Genomic DNA, 16,111 nt, shown 5'->3' with positions numbered 1-16,111 from the left:
AGTTCAACATCTAAAACTTGTTAGAGCTCTTTATGTTAAAGAGAGGTAGCAAATGGACATAACTAAACGAGGCTGTAATGTTTTAGAGTGCAGAGGGTCACCCCTTTGAGTCTGGTCTGCTTGAGGTTTCTTCCTCAAATCATCAGAGGGAGTTTTTCCTTACAACTGTCACCTGTGTGCTTGCTCTAGGCATTGGTAAGGTTAGACCTTACTTATATGAAGCACCTTGAGGCAACTTTGTTGTGATTTGGCGCTATATAAATGAAAATACTGGGGAAAAAAGACCAGAGAGGTGATGGTCTAGTGGTTAAGCATTGGGCTTCAGACCAGAGGATCCTCAGTTCAAATCCCAGCCTGACCGGAAAATCATTAGGGGCCCTTGGGCAAGGTCCTTAATCCCAGAGTTACCCCCGGTATGTAGTGACCACCTTGCATAGCAGCAGCCTGACATCGGTGTGTGAGTGTGTCTGTGTAAATGGGTGAATGTGAGGCATAATTCTAAAGCACTTCGAGCACACCATAACACTGGTCTTAATATATTCTCTTCACTTTCACATAACTGCAAAGGACATGACATAGAATGAGAGGCATATATATTTGTGTGTCAGTTTATTTGTAGGTGGAGCTGTCCACAGTGCTGACCTGCTGTTTTAGCATGCGTACTTGGCACTGGACAGGCATATAAACTCAACCACAAGCCTCTTAAATTTCTTTTGAGCTTGATAAATCACATTGCTTTGTGTTAATTTATCCTGTTTACATGTGCTCTAAGTATTTTTTGCACTCTGGTAGATGTACCCCAATTTGCATATTCATTAGGGCTAACTTATTAAATGGACATTGTGTACCATTTTGCTCATTTGAAAGGTGCAATCCTTTTAGATTAGACTGCACATTTGTTTGCAGGTGATATGAGGTTGTTTATGTTGTGTGGGCCGCTGAAGAGGAGGTACTGCTGGCCCACCACCACCAGAGGGCGCCCTGCCCGAAGTGCGGGCTTCGGGCATGAGAGGACGCTGCGGCATTGCAGAACCAACCAGGAGTGACAGCTGTCACTCATCACCCCTGCCAGCTGTCACTCATCAGCCATCACCACAAAAGCCGGGCAGCATCTCCACCTCACTGCCGAGATATCAGTCTACCTGGAAGGTAAACACTCAGCCGTAGTTTTGTGCCGTACAATCATTCTGAACATTTGCAGGCGTTCCTGTTGACTGGTCAGCAGCTGGAAGCTGGGAGGAGATGACACTCTTCACTCCTCGGATAAGTAGTCATATAGGCGCTGCACGTTATTGTTCCTGCGTGACTGTGATTAAGAGTTGGAGGTGGAGGTGTTTCCTCCAAGTGAAAAAGAACTGTTTGCTGACTGTTTTGCTGGGTGTGCACACACCCACCATAAACTGTTTTTGCTTCCTGCCAGCAGTACCGATCCGACAGCTGGAGACGGTGGCCACCTGGGGAGATCAGGACTTGGTGTCTCCTGTGTGTTTCCAGATCCGGTGGCAGTGGAAATCGTGTGGGGCCCGGCTCTTCTCTGGAGAGTGCTCTCCTATCCTAGAGCCTGCCCACACGCCCCCTTCATGTAATTGACTGTAATTTAAATTCTGTTTCCGTCTGTATTCTGTTGTGCACATTTACAACAGTAAATTGTTATTCTTTGGCTCATCCATTGTCCGGTTCATTAACGCCCCCTGTTGTGGGTCCGTGTCCCTACACTTTCCCAACAGTTCACATTTTTTGTCTTTTATGCACAAACTTTTAGTAAATCAGGCATATTACAGTACAACATATAACTACTATGGAGTTTTTCCTTGCCGTTGTTGCCAATGTGCTTGCTTATGGGGTGGGTCAATTATACAGTGCATCTGGAAAGTATTCCAAAATGGATGAAATTCATTTTTTTCCCTAAAAATTCTATAAAATCACATGTACATAAGTATTTACAGCCTTGGCCATGAAGCTCAAAATTGAGCTCAGCTGTATTCCTGTTTCCACTGATCATTCTTGAGACATTTCTACAGCTTAATTGGAGTCCACCTGGTGTAAATTTAGTTGACTGGAATTATTTAGAAAGGCACACAGCTGTCTACATAAGGTCCCACAGTTGACAGCGCATGTCAGAGTGTAAACCAAGCATGAAGTCAAAGGAATGGTCTGTAGACCTCCGAGACAGGATTGTCTCAAGGCACAAATCTGGGAAATGGTTCATAAACATTTCTGCTGCTTTGGAGGTCCTAATGAGCACAGTTGCCTCCATCATCCATAAATGGAAGAAGTTCGGATCCACCAGGACTCTTCCTAGAGCTGGCCACAAGTCTAAACTGAGTGATCAGGGAAGAAGGCCTTAGCCATGGAGGTGACCAAGAACCTAATGGTCACTCCTTCAGAGGTCCAGTATTCCTCTGTGGTGAAAGGAGAACTTTCCAGAAAGACAACCATCTCTGCAGCAATCCACTAATCAGGCCTGTATTGTAGAGTGGCCAGATGGAAGCCACTCCTTAGTAAATGACACATGGCAGCCCACCTGGAGTTTGCCAAGACACCTGAAGGACTCTCAGACCATGTGAAACAAAATTCTCTGGTCCAATGAGACAAATATTGAGTTTGTTAGCGTGAATACCAGGTATCATTTTTAAAACCAGGCACCATCCCTACAGTGAAGCTTGGTGGCAGCATCATACTGTGGGGATGTTTTTCAGCAATTCAGAGACATCATGGATGAAAACCTGCTCCAGAGCACTCTTGACCTCAGACTGGGGCAATGGTTCATCTTTCGGCAGGACAATGACCCTAAGGACACAGCCAAGATTGTCAGGCTGCAAGGATGCATGGCACAAGAAGTGGGTGGACTCAACATGCAGACCCCCAGACCAGGTGTTGGAGTAAAAGTAATAGTAATGTTTAATTCGGGCCAAGGCACGGTACACATAATCAGTCAGCAGAGCAACGGTACAGACAGGGCTAGGCAAAGATGCAGTCATGAACAAGCAGCGTCCAAAGGCACGACCAAACACTGATGAGGGCTGAGGCAAAAATACAGAGCAGGATTGAGAAATACGGCAAGGCAAAACAGGACTGAAACAAGCGCTGGTAAGTGCACAGTGACAACAAACTGGCAAAGGAGTGGTGGCTGGGAACCAGGTAACAAGAAACGTGTGCTGGGGAATATTCTAGAAAGGGGCGTGGCTGGGGGACAAAGACAGTGCAAGGTGCAAGACAGTGAGGGGAAGGAATACACAAAGTGGAGTGATGAAAGACACAAAGACGTGAGCAAGTGCAAGAGCGTGAGTGGATGAAAAGACAAAGCAGACAGAATCAAAGTGAGAGACAAAGACACGAGGGCAGGTGCAGGAGTGTGTAGTGAAAACACAAACGGAAAGAAGAAGAATGATAACATGTTTCTGTGTAGGCTCTCAGTTGTCCAGGTGGTTTCCATAGTAGAGAAGCTTGTGGGCAACCTACAGGTGCCCACAACTGCAGAGGGAAGGGCTAAAGAACAACGTGTCCGGAAAGCCCTCACAGTATGTGGGTACCCACGATGGTCACTGGACAAAGTGCAGAAGTCCCAGAGAACAAAGAGACCAGATAGACAGGAGACGGAGACAAGAAGAAGAGGAGTGTCTCTCCCTTATTTAGCAGGAGTAGGGGAAAAACTACAGAGGATCTTCAGACAGCACAAAATCCCAGTTTACTTTACACCGGTTAACACCTTGAGACAGAAATTAGTTCACCCTAAGGACATGATCCCTAGTTACAAACAGAGCAATGTAGTGTATTCTATCAGATGTCAGGAAAACTGTAACGAACACTACATAGGTGAAACGAAGCAACCTTTACACAAAAGGCTATACCAGCACCGCAGAGAGGGCGCCAGTGGACCTCAGTCTGTGGTTCATCTCCACCTTAAAGACACTAACCACATGTTTGAGGACAAGGAAGTTAAAATATTAGCCAGAGAGAAGAAATGGTTTGAGAGAGGGGTCAAGGAGGCATTCTTTGTGAAACGTTTGAAACCCAGCCTTAACCGGGGAGGGGGTCTGAGACACACTTTATCCCCTGTTTACAATGGGCTACTCAGGTCAAAGGAGTTTCAGTCTTTTGTTCATGGTAATGAGTCATTCACATCATCAAGGGAGCCATCAGAAAGGCATCCATCCCATCATTAGAGGGACAGCTGTCCTGTCATTAGGTGTGCTAACTAGAGCACAATAGTTGCTAATTAGAGCTATTGTTTAGTCACTAGCCTATCGCAGTCTGCCTCTCAGTAGAAGGGGTCTGGTTAGGTTTAAACTCCAGCTTTTGTTGGCTTCTGTTTTATTCTTCCCTACAAGAGTCAGACAGAAGTCAGACTTCCAGAGCAAGAATTTTAGCTGAGGAAGCTTCTGCGATTTGAAGCGAAACGTCCTTGCGTCAAGCAACCCAGTCCAGTCGAAGATTCAAGCTTCTCTACTAAAGAATGATAACACAGATAAATCGAAAAGGAACGACCTAAGCATAAACATACAAACAGAAAAATGAACAGAAAACAAAACACAATACTACAGTATAACAGAAAATACCACATATAGAACATATATAACAATAAAGAACAAAATAAACAATGGATTAAATAAAGATACAAAAGTGGCAAAGCAAAACAAAACAGAGAATAAACACGTGACAAAAATAAAACCAGTATTAATTCAAGGCCAGGGCAGATGGTGGCTAAAAAGAAAGTGGGGGGAAATAATATCATAACCCAGAACAGGGCCTAAACCTGACAAAGATATCAAAGGAGGCTTCAGGACAACTCTGTGAATGCCCTTGAGTGGTCCAGCCAGAGCCCAGACCTGAATCTGATCGATCATCTCTGGAGAGATCTGAAAATGGCTGTGCACCGACGCTCCCCATCCAATCTGATGGACCTTAAGAGGTGCTGCAAAGAGGAATGGACAAAACTAGAGTCTCTAAATTGAGAGAGTCACGTCAACTCAGAACATGGCACCATTTTGTTTCCAACTGCGCTGAACTACTGAATGAACCTTTTATGTTTTCAACATTTTTTAAAATATTTAACCACATACAGCAACACATTCAGGTACAGAATAAATATAAAAATAGTTAAGCTATCAAATTTACATAAATTTACAATTTATGACGATTTATTTAATTAACGTAAAGCCTGATTTCTGCTTCTGCAGTTCTGTTACTCTGTGTCATGCAATGACGTGTGTGACAGTTTCAAAGTTCTCCATCTCTGGATTATGCTTTATTCTGGATTAATTTGACCCTCAACAATCTTTTCTTTCTACAATCATCATCTTCATCACCTCCAATTCAAAGGTAAGCTGTACAATTTCATCTTTTTCCGACTTTGTGTTGTAAAGTTGTGGAGTTTTCTGCCAAATGTACATGATACTGAAATGTAATCAGCGTGCACACTACAGAAACTATTAAAATATGATGGCAGACAAAGGAGTGAAAGCAGAAAATTTTCAAATCACAGCTTTTTGTGTCTGATTTAACAGGTGCACGTCAGGTTGTGGGTCTGAGTACGGTGTGAAAAAAAAACGGTTTTACGAGTCCTCAGTGTGATTTGGAGTAAACACATTTGTCCAGTGTGCCTGTTTAACTTTTATTCTTCACAAAGTGGTGATCTCTGCGTCTCTTCTGCCTTGGACTTATTTCCCTCTCTCTCTCTCTTTTTTTTTTTTTTTTTTTTTGCAGAAAACCGAAGAGACTTTCGTGTTCTCTCCCCCCCTTAATCTTAATAATAAATAAGAACAGATTGCATTTTTCCCCCTTCAAACATTTTGGAGGTGATGTCATCGCGCTGTGTTTGGAGGGCGCACGGAGAACTGTTGCAACCAGGCGGTAACCAGCAGCTGAGGATCGCATGGAAGTCCGGAAAATCAGGTGTAAAGTGTGACTGTCGCGGGTGGCTGAGTTCGTCAGCCAGTCACAGCTCTTCTCATCACCCCCATTTTCCATCTTCACCTTTCTTACTGTCTTGTGTTGCACTGCGCCAGCGCCCCTGTCTCCAGCTTGCAGTTTCTTCCATTAGCAAGTGCAGCGAGCTCACATCCAAAAGCACCTGCCCCTGCCCCGCAGGGACTAAATCTGACTCCTGCTCCTGCCTGTTTGAGGACAGACCCTGATCTTTTCCTCATAAGAATTAAATTTGCAGACTTTACGCACTGGGTTACACATCTGTCCATGCGGCCAGGTATCCCGCTGGGGGTCAACAAGGTGGCCTGGAGTTGCTCGTCTATTAAATGTGGACGCGCTTTCACCTGTTCCTCTGTCATAGACGCACAACATTTAATAACACTGACTTCTCCCATTTGCTCCCCCGCCAACACTGCACCTGCTGGACTCTCCACCACGTTCTGGATAGATGTGCGAGGTTAAGATTAATAAGTGCAAATTTCTTCAGTAAGTACCATACATAATATACAATACTTACTGAAGAAATTTGCACATTATCACTTACATGTGTGTTTACAAGGCTAAATACTTTGTTCTGTGTTTACAAAGTTAAGTGCAATGTTCAGTCTCCTGTTGTTGCACAAATCAGTTTTTTTTTTAAATAATGGTGGTGGTATTTATTTATTTTAAATTTTATATTTATTTTTGTCATGTTTGGTGCCATTGTTAATGCAAAATTATTTATTTGCACCTGTTTTCAAAACATTAATAAATTATTATTAAAATAATAACTCAATATTAATTTAATATTGAGTATTGAGAAGTTATTTTGGAAATAAAGAGAACCGCACTGACAAATTCTAAATTATTGTTCATTCGGGGAGGAGGGGGGGAGGCACCACAAAGCATTTGTGCTTAGGGCACCCAAATGGGTAGCACCGGCCCTGAAATGAAACATATACAAATTGTAGCTTAAACGCATAACAAAGGGAAGGAAATGCTTAAATTGAGACAGGATAATAAAATACCAGCTCACATGTGGGTTCAGCTTTTTACTTCATTTGAAACCTGAACTATAGAGGGGAAAACTCATTTGATGTGTCTATTTGCAATGAGCATTGTTATATTCATAAAGAAACAATGGACTAAAGAAGACCAAGTATCTGAAAAAATTAGTATTATATCACTTGGAGAGATTTATTTAGTATACTAGGTCTGTTAGAAAAGTATCCGACCTTTTTATTTTTTTCAAAAACCATATGGATTTGAATCACGTGTGATTGCATCAGACAAGCTTGAACCTTCGTGCGCATGCGTGAGTTTTTTCACGCCTGATTGTGAAAATTGTGATTGTGCATGAGTTGGACATTCCCCAACATGTCCTGGAAGGCTTCATCATGGCATTGCTTTGCGCCATGTGGCTCCACCGCGCCACTCCTCTTTCCATGACAAAAACTCCTGTAACAGTGGAATGTGCCGTTCATTTCTAAACTGGACGCTGTCTTGATCCGGTATGTCATCTGACTAGCACAGGAATTGTGAAAAGACGTGGACATCAGTACTTTCTCAGCACATTAAGACAGACGTGCGGAGGAGTTCCGCGCATCGCGGTGGAGCTGCATGGCGCAAAGCAATGCCCTGATGAAGCCTTCCAGGGCATGTTGGGGCATGTCCAGCAACCGGAATCCATCTGAAAGCCATCTCAAAGCCGTCCTGTGAGACCAACACCGAGGTGGTTTTGTCCCACGTAATGAACGGCTCCGTGGCGCGTCCCTCCGCTTTTCTTTCCATGAAAAAAACTCCTGTAACAGTGGAATGTGCCAAAAAAGTGCTGATGTCCACGACTTCTGCCTTTTTGTGAAAGTCAGACGAGGTCGCAGATCAACAAAGCCTTCACGTTGGAAATGATCTGGTTGTTTCAGCGGGGCCTGAGCATGTCGATTGGCGCTGGGAGCGCGCCGTGCTCTCAGCAGTTGTGGGCCGTCCTTAAAGCGGCAGTAACACTCCTTAATCTGTATAATCCCCATAAAATCGTCCCTGAAAGCCATATTAATTTTCCGAACGGTGTCCACCTGGAGGTCTCTCACAGTTTCTGGAAAAAAACTGATGCAGCAAAGCTCCAAATCGTTCAGACATTTATTCGCAATAAAAAAATGACGAGAGGGTGGACCAGTGCTCACACAAAGCCTGCTCACAGGTGAATGACGCAACTGACAGGCGTGAAAAAATGCACGCATGCGCACGAAGGTTCAAGCTTGTCTGATGCAATCACATGTGATTCAAATCCATATGGTTTTTGAAAAAAATAAAAAGGTCGGATACTTTTCTAACAGACCTCATAATTCTCATGAACGAGGGCCTTAAAGACAGAAGGAAAAAAAACTTTGACCTTAGAGACATCTGTTGAACCAGCACAGAGAAAAGGAGACTGTTAAAAAGGTTATCTGGGGGTGGTGAGAAGACAAGGTGAGGAAGCAAGGGAGGCTTGATACTGAGGGATCAAACCAGATGTTCAGTCTGTGGATTTAGTTCTTGGCAGCATCTGAAGTTCATTATCATGAGGTGATGAAGACACTGGCCGTCAGTTAATAATGCCACCATCTGCAAACACACTTCAGACCAACAAAGATTTATCATTGAGAAATTAATGCCATGTAAGGATGAAGCATTCTTCAGGGATGGAAGATACGACAACCCAATGATTTGTTTGAATTTTCTAAGAGAAGGGGGTGGCAGGGAGGGAAGCTGATACAAGTGATTATTTTCCACTAAATTTGAGTTTATGCTTATGCAGAACGAAGAAACACCACATGGTTTTAATATTATGTTGGTGCACTTGAAAAACTATAGAGAAGGCACGAGTGGCTGTTTTTAAAACTTTAAAAAATAACGAATGTTGTACTACCAAGTACATATAATAATGGCATGCTTGGTAGGATATACCAATTTAACATGGCCAGTAACTCTGAAGGTTATCAGTCATTCAGGTGAAGGTTAGAAGCTTCCTGAACCTCTCGTTTAACTGGGAAACATTTTACCATTCATCAAAGGGCTTCATCAATCTTGGTGTTGTCCCACTCTGATGGACTGACTAAACTAATTATTAATGGGTTGAAATAATTTGTCCGGTGGCAAATATCAATTAATCCATTAGTCTCCAATGGATATGAGGCTCTGATGGACGGATGATGTCCCATTTCCACTGGCAACACAAAGAGCTGCACTCAGAAGAATAATTTTCCTGGTTTCAAGACATACATATGCCTTGAGTGGAGCTGGATTTGAGCAGGATTCCCTGAGGTCTGAACACAAATGCGGATAGAATTCAGCTCACTTGGTCATCATGACATCATACTTCCTCAGTACACTGGTGCACTGACAGTGTCTTCTCCACTGTGCCGGGGTTCTATGTGGCTGCACCAGCAAGGACAGCAAACAACCTTCTCTTTCTGTGGTGCCTTCTTGCCATGGAACCATATGAATACCTGCACTGCATGATGCTGCATCAAGAACAATCCTCTCTCTCCCCTCTTGCTGAATTCAAACCCCACGCCAGAGCCTTAGCCAAACAGAAGACCAGTTTGAAACAATTGACAGCCACAGGATATGAATGCAGAAGTAACAAAAAATTGTAGAAGTAACAAACAAGTAGAGGACAAAACTTTAACAAAATGGGCAACTACAAGAAAAGGTCTCTACCTGATGTCAACTCAAACTTTTGAGCATGCACAAAACTTTCTGACAGACTTGGCAGATATCAGTTGACAAGGAATGCATTTGGTGAATGGGAAAATGACTTTTACAGGACAAAAACAAACACAAATGGATATCAAAAATTCATATCAGTTTCTCATAATTTTACTTGGATCAGATGCTTTTGCGCTAATCTAGGTTAGGGAACATAGGGGATATACCTCACCAAGGTGGGGTCCTTTATTGTTAGCCACGAACAGTCAGAAAATGGAACAATTGCCTCAGTTTTGCTGGAAGAAGTCAGAATCAGTCAGTAGGGTTAGTAGTAGTGAGTTAAAAAAAAGTCACGAAAATTTGACTCATTTTGTGACGGTAGCATGCAAAAAAACAAACAAACAAAAAAAAAAAACCATGAGACCGGGCTGTGTTGTTAAGAAAATTTCCCTTTGGAGAAGGTATGAAGTGGTTCTGAATTTTTTATTTATTTATTTATTTTTGGTGAGATGAAAGAACAACATTGTAAGTTATGGAAAGGCAATGTCTCAGACTTCTTCCCAAATTGAGGGAAGGCCTTTCATTTCTGACATGGATGGCTTCCTTTTCCCCTCTCTCAAACCATCTATGTTCCTAGTCAAAAATGTGTACTTGGTCATCTTCAAAAAATAATGCCCTTTGTCTGTAAGGTAAAAGAACACAGCTGAGTTGTGATCTAAAGAATTGTGCCTCCTATGACGGACCATCCATTGGTGTAATGCCTGTTTGGTTAATACAATGTTGAGGTCTGACAGCATGCACCACATGGCTCTTTTTCTGCAGGGGAATTGGCTCTTTAGGCTGGACTAGTCTCTCTGTGTTGGTGGGGTTAAAGAAAAGAGGAATGCCGTATTTCCTAAAAATCATTTTTAGCTTTTCAGAAAGACTAGCTATACGATATGGGATGGTCGCATGTTCTTTTGCTGGACTTGGCAAAAGCTCACCGAGGGTATCGACAGGTCTGTAGAACTTTATTCATTTGTTGATTTTGGCCTGTGTGCTGGTAGGAATGTGTTCTGTTGTGTGGTATAGTGCTTTGATCACTCTGAGCTTCTGTTGTACAGTAAAACTCGTCTAAACCATCATTCTGTAAACTGGATACTCGCGGGTCACTGGACAAAAGCAAAAGTCCCAATGTTTTTGAATGGTTTTCCATGTAATATATTCCCTATATAATGGATTTTGTATAAGGGATTTTCGCTCACATTGGAAAAAACTTCTCAAGTTTTTAATGCATTTCCATTAAAAACTCCTCCCATGTACTGGTCAGAGCAGTCTGGACATGTCCAGTCATAACAAAGGTACAAAATTAAGTTCAGCAATGACATTAGCCAATTTGAAAAAAGTGGGTACTGTATTTCCTTGATTAAAAGCCCGGGTGTTTTTTTCAAACTGTGCACAAACCCAGCTCCTAAACGAGGCATGCCTTTATTCAAGGTTGGCAATTATTTTACAAAATTCTGCTTGTTGCCTTCACTGTAACATGGTGTTAAGTTGCACACATATCTCTGGGTGTGGCAAACCAAAGACAACCGCTTTAGATAAGAGCCCTCTGTGTAGCTGTCAACCAGTGGTGGGCACAGATAAGCAAAAAATTAACTTCAATAACAGATCAGATAACTTAAAAGTTATCTCTGATAAAGATAAACCGATAAACCACCCAAAATATGTATCGGAAGTTACAGATAACCGATAAATTCCAGTATTGTCTCTGGTACACTTGCAACTACTAACAAACTGATTTTGAGTTTTAACACCACGATCGCTTCTGGAAGCATCAAAAGGGACGACAGACCCAAACAATGAGTCAGTACTTCTGTCTTTGAGTGTCCTGCCCCCTACTGGAAACTCCTGTTTACTACATGGCTTTCAGCACAGATGCAAGCTGACAGGAGCTATGAAGCTCAAGTCTCTACTCAATCACAATGCTTCTGTCAGACCGAGGTCTTGGAAAATAAAGCAATGCTGAGTTATGGTTTGGTGTATAAATAAAATTAATACTGATAGAATAACTGTCAATTCTGTCATTTGTAAAAGTAAGTCCCTTCGGCTGCTCCCTTGTTTGCACTTGGGGTCGCCACAGCAAATCCAAGGTGGATCTGCATGTTGAATTGGCACAAGTTTTACGCCGGATGCCCTTCCTGACGCAACTCCACATTACATGGAGAAATGTGGCAGGGGTGGGATTTGAACCCGGAACCTTCTGAACTGAAACCAAGCACATTAACCACTTGGCCACCACCCCTGCTACAATTCTGTCATTTGTACAAAGTTAAAATATAGCATAGATCTTTCAATGTTGAATAATGCACTAATTCTGAAGTTTTGTAACGAAAAACACAGACAGATCACAAATGATTCTGGGTAAAATGTGCCTCGGCTAACACTGATTGGTTGACTCATACATTATATAAACAACACCTTAATGTGAGGTGTGTCGTGTGTTGGTGTTTACAGATAAATGTGCTTTTGTAAAATATTCCATTTTTTATTTGTAAAAAAAAAAAGGCATTTTAAAAAAAAAAAATCCAAGTTGTAATTAGATAACCGTCTGATATAACCGGTGTCAAAAATAAATAGAACACTGCCATGATCTACTGGTGCCAGACATTCAGTACTTAAGCTGGGTTTACACTGTGTGAGTTTTGGCACTTTTTCAGCTGATTTTTCATTCGTGTGAGAATTTTTTGGATCGCACTGAGTTTCAGGTTAATCACGTGTCCTGCATCGTTTAGTATACATGGAGTAACGAGCTGCGTTTAACATCTCACGACCACCTCCTGATCGACGATTGTATGGTCGAATGAAAATCAAACCTCTTTGATATTCTGGTCAGCGGTCGTGAGGGTATCCCGCTGCTGAAGCGCTACAAGCATCCAACCGTCATCCAACCATGCCTGTGCAAACACCGCAGACCTGTCTTGTAATTTTGTTTTTAACTTTGATGTCTCCCATCAAGAGTTTTTGTAAAAAATAAGAAATGTAAATTAAATTTGAAAAAAGCTTCTGTTTACATTTTGCTTCTGGAAACACGAGTCCGATGTGTGGTTTTTGAACGTACAATGTGTGTGAGCACATAAATCGGGCGCTCTGAACTTTTACACCATGCAGTTCTGTGGTACAGTTTGAGCTGGAACCGAGTACAGTGATTAAAAATATCATAGTGTCTGCCCAGCTTCAGTTTGAATACTGCCATAAACACTAATGGCCAGTAGATGGCAGTAGAGATCGTGAAAACGTGCCAAAACAAAATTCCAGCTAATCCATGTCTGCTACATTTAAGATGTGTGGAATTTAACAAACATAAACACAATAACAACATCTATAAACCCAGAGAATATATTCACGAGAGTTTTAGGCACTAGAGTTTAATGCTGTTGTCCATGGAGCCTGATCAGAGTGTCTGAAATGCATTTGTCCTGTCGTGAACGTACTGAAATTACCCTATCCTACCCATAATGCACTGCTGGGCACAGCATGTCCACACTAAAACCTTAAAAAATAGTGCATTACTTTAAAACTAAAACATATATCTGATATTTTCACTTTATAAAACTTCAGACGTGACAGTAATTTTAAATAACTTGTCCAAAATTAGTTTGGTTAAAATTTGAACCATAAGTTAAAAATGTATGCCTCTGGATGACTTGGGTGATATTGCCAGCGTATCAGTATGAGGTTAAGAGAAATGATTTTTTTTTTTTTTGTGACCAGTTCTCCTTTACCTGCAGAGGATAGAGCTGATTCTCCTAGAAACAGTTCTCTTCTGTTTGCAGAGGGTAGAACTACACATCTGCTATGAAACATTTAACAGAAAGGTGCTCAACTGATTTTAAAAATGTTTGTAGCTGTTCAGCTTTGTTTACTACGTTCAAGGTCTAAAAATTATCGGATGAAAATTTATTGGAAGATAATTAGTCCTATAATACTTTTTAAAGTTATCTGAAAAGATAATCCAATAATGAAAACATTATCTTCGATAATTATTGGTTATCGGATTATCGGAACTGTGCCCACCACTGCTGTCAACCCTCTCCACTGCCTGACGTACACCTGCTAAACGACAGAGACCACACCATAAGGGTTGTGATTGGTCAATTTTCTGGTTTCACTCCTTTCTCTTCTGTCATATTTTAAAGTTTTTGCAGTGCGCACGCCGATTACATTTCGATCATGGATCAAACATGGGAAAGTTTGGCAGAAAAGTCCAAAAATATGACCAACTTCACAACACGGACTCGAGAAACTATTGTTGTTGGCTCTGTTGATCCCATAAGATCATGGTTTCTAGGCCTGAGATTGCCCATCAAGTTGTTTAGTTGCAGCGACTGGTGTGTCTATACAGGCCGATGCGGGACCAGCACGGTCTGCTACATTTGCTGCAGGTGTAATCTATTAGTTGGGTGTCTATGGTAGTGGGTGCTTGCTGGAGTCTCTGCTGTCAGCAGAACCTCCTCTCCCCCCACCAGGCCTCTCTTCCGCTTCCCTGATGATGGTTCTGGTGGTGGACCGCCAGCCGGCGCAATCTACAGCAGATGCCTCCAGGTCCACAGGGTTGAAGGCACCTGCTCTCAGGTCACGTTTGCAACATCTTTAAAATGAAGCGCAGGTCATCCTGTTGCTCTATAGCCTGTGGCCAGCTCACCATACAGTACATTCTGTAGGATGCAGCCATCCTCCATTTGCCTGACATGTTTGAGCCAGCGCAGGCATCTCTGGGTCAAACATGGCAAACATGCTGGGCATCCCTGCCTTGGCTAGGACATCAGGGTTGGTGAAGCGTCCCTGCCAGGTGATGCCAAGCAGTCTTCTGATGCTGTGCATGTGGAAGGCGTTCAGCCTGCATTCTTGGCAAGAGTAGAGTGTCCATGCTTCACTCCTGTAGAGGAGAGTGCTTAGCATGCATGCCATATACACCCTCATCTTGATGTTGGTCATGAGCATGGTGCTGTCCCAGACTCTCTTCGTCAGGTGCCATTACTGTCAATGCCTTGCCAATCCTCACGTTCAGAGAAAAACTATAAAGACAGTCAAATAACCACAATTGATGTTGGGAAATTGCACGTACAATAACTTTGGTTTGGAGGTTGATGATTGTATAATAAAGTAGAGCTCGTTGAGGGACAAACTGATCCAGAAAAAGCCGCTGTTCCTGTGGTAAATTGCATTAAGAGATCCACCAATGCAACAGAAAACTTTAAAAGGGTAATATGTCTATTGACGACATTGCATGGCCACAGAGTTATGGAGCTGTAGAAGCATAAATCAGGCTTTAGAATTTTAAGGTACCACTCCTCACTGGACTAAGAAAAAAGAGTGACTTGACCAAATGCAATCTTTTTAATGGACATACTGCCTGGCCCTTATTTAAGGCAAGCATTTATTTTTTTTCAGACAAAGTTTTGGCCTGGCAATTAAATGAGGCAGGTCGCTGTTCAAGGTCAGGCATTTAATCAAGGAAATACATCAGTGATGAAAGTGACCCTTGAAAAAAAAAACATTTTTTTTTTTTTTTTTTGCAATGGGAAATACTACATACATTTTGGTGCAATTAATAAGCTACTTGTAAATGCGAACTATTTCTGAGTTTCATTTTCTTGCTCATTTTAGTCATAAAAAACATGTTTTCCCATATCAGTAAGATAGAAGAACTATAATCCACACTGCCACATGGATTAGAATACGGTGTTCCACAAAAATCGTATATTTGCATTGGACTGTTACTGTTCTATATCTACATTTGTCTAAACATTTCACTTCAGCAATTTGTGCTTTTATAACAACTGATAGTGTCTTAACATGAAAAAAAATGGATTGATACAAGTAAAGCTGCTCTTACTGTTCATTAAGTTAATATCACTTTTAGTTCTTAGGAACACTGATTTGGGTTTTAAAGTTGATTCTTATTCACTTATATAAATGGGAAACCCAATAACACAGATTTTTCTGTCCATTGATGACGTCAGCATTTCTGGGATACTGACACTTCGTGTCGCACAAAACAACACATAAACATTTTTCACATCAATATTTGACTTTTACAGCATGTTAAATGTTTATCGCATTTCCATCCAGTTGAATATTTCGCTCCCATGTAACAGAACTATAAAATGCAGATTTAGCAGGCTGGAGTTTGCATGGAGACAATTTGAAGTAAATTCTTCCCAAAGACAGATTTTGAAACATGATATAAAAATCAAAGATTTACCAGGAGTGTTAGTTTTTCTGTATAAACGATCACTAAAAAAAGTTGGCTTTTCATTTTGGTCCTTTACGCATGAACCAGCCCCATTTGAATTTATTCCTGATGAACTTTAAATTGACTCCCTGGAACAGTCCAACGTTTCACCCATTTGTTTTGTCGTTTCAGCATGCCGTGAGTAAAATCTGTAACGGCGCCTCTCATTGGCTACTGTGAGGATGGTGGCACCATCCAACATTTATCCTTTAGTCTTGGATCAGGACGATTTTAAATGTA

This window comes from Thalassophryne amazonica, chromosome 14 (genome assembly GCF_902500255.1).
Source record: "Thalassophryne amazonica chromosome 14, fThaAma1.1, whole genome shotgun sequence".
Lineage (NCBI taxonomy): Eukaryota > Metazoa > Chordata > Actinopteri > Batrachoidiformes > Batrachoididae > Thalassophryne > Thalassophryne amazonica.
Note: the sequence above shows the minus strand (reverse complement) of the source record.